Source organism: Octodon degus, unplaced genomic scaffold (assembly GCF_000260255.1).
Source record: "Octodon degus isolate 3935 unplaced genomic scaffold, OctDeg1.0 scaffold00064, whole genome shotgun sequence".
Lineage (NCBI taxonomy): Eukaryota > Metazoa > Chordata > Mammalia > Rodentia > Octodontidae > Octodon > Octodon degus.
Window position 1 is genome coordinate 1,436,491 of NW_004524640.1, and position 1,864 is coordinate 1,438,354.

The window sequence follows — 1,864 nt, forward strand, 5'->3', positions numbered from 1 at the left end:
TTTTTTTTTGGTGGAACCAGGGATTGAACTCAGGCCCTTGCACTTGCCAGGGAAGCGCTTATTCTACTGAGCCATCTCCCCGGCCCCCCTGTTCATTATACTTACAGAAACCTAATTCCTGATGCAGTGAGGTGAATCTGAAGCCATGAGACTAACTCTGGGGAAAGGCTGTAGATATAAACTAACATTAACAGAGTTACGATGACAGACTATAATGAATCAACTGACTGTAATCTTATACCAAAACTCTATAAGTGTGTGGCAAGTGAAAATTATGCTGCATCAGGTGGCAGGCTTTCTAGGGGCAAGATGGTTGATGTACTTCAATTGTACAGCTGCGTTGGTGGCAGGCATTAAGTCAGAATCCAAAACTTTTAATATGGCTTTACTTTTTATACCTCTTTTTTATACTTTTCTGCTGGATGGCTGAGATGTAAAAGGCTCAAAGTCAACAACTTTGGACCTTACCAGTCCTATAGGTAACCCACTACTATTATGGACTACTGGACTATATTGGATTCTTTTGCTGAATTCATGCAACTATTATATTTAAATGGCAAAGGAATACCCATCTCTGACAAAACTAAACAGAAAAAGGGGATGCAATTGAAGGACTATTTTGTATCTGTATATACAAAATAGTTAGGATAGACATACAGCTACTTTCTCTTAATTCAATAAGAAGAAAGATTTGTACTAACAGTGCTTGGACAAGATATCATGTCTGCATTTTGTACTATGAATAACCACTAAGAAGACAACGATATCTAATGTATTAATTATAGAAACTGTCTTACTAATCTGTTTTGAAACTTTCTCATTACTATTTGTTTCTCAATAAAATTAATAAAAAAACTTTTAGTCCACACGTGATACCTCCTTGTTATATTCATCATCACCATGTGCACATAATTTCCACACTGTGCGCTTGCCTCAATGATCGTTTAGGTAAATCTGCAAACTGCTCCTATCTAGAATGAGGAAAAAGAAAGTGTCACTGAAGAGTTAAGAGAGGAAAAGAGTCAAGATGAGGGCTCATGGTGAACCAAAGACATCTGACATTAAAGAAAAGGCTGAATCTTACTTAAGCCCAATTCATTGCAGAAAGTGGTTCACATTTCCAAGCCTGCCCAGTGCAACATGTGGTGTCTGGTTATCAAGCTATGAATCCTTCAAACCTGCTTTGCCATAGGGACATCGAACACTCCATGTTAAAAGACAAGCCTTTGGAGTTGACCAACTTAAAAAAATTGTGAATAGAGAAACCACAAGCTTCCTACAGGCCACTGCTCCAGCAAATGTGTCTGTACCAAAAAGAATCATTGTAGTGGCTAACCATGTTGCTAATGCGAGGGAATCTTTTAGTGTGGGTGAAGAGTTGATATTGCATCCATCTGAGGATATTTTTCATGAAATTTAGAACAGGACAGAATTCTGAAAGTGGGACAGGTCCCTCTTTCAGCTCACACCATGTCTAGAAGTTGATGAGCTAGAGGATGTTGAAGTTCAATTATTAGAGATTATGAGTCAGCGTGGCAAACAATCTAAGTAGATGAGTCTACCAATGCTGATAAGGCAGCAATGCATGTTACTGTGTGTTGGATAACTATTTAAGTTTCTGAATGATGACACAGCAGGAAAACTGAATTCATTAATTTATGTCTATGCATAGAGGGAGAGACTGTCATGGCTGCGTAGCGTTTTGTATGCAATAGTCAGATCTAAAACATGGATATGACTCTATGCACTGTGTCATCCACAGAAAAATGCTGGTAAGCCAAAAAAATAATTGTAAATTAAAATTTTATTAGATGTGACCAAAATGATCAATCCCATTAAAGTGAATGCCATTAGTTCATGTCAG

At 37.8% G+C, this 1,864-nt stretch overlaps 1 protein-coding gene across 4 annotated transcripts in view; it reads right to left on the reverse strand.

The window, feature by feature from the left end:
• Window positions 1-1,864, reverse strand: part of LOC101572553 (solute carrier organic anion transporter family member 1B3) — a 116,961-nt gene that overhangs the window by 16,302 nt on the left and 98,795 nt on the right. The window lies entirely within an intron of this gene.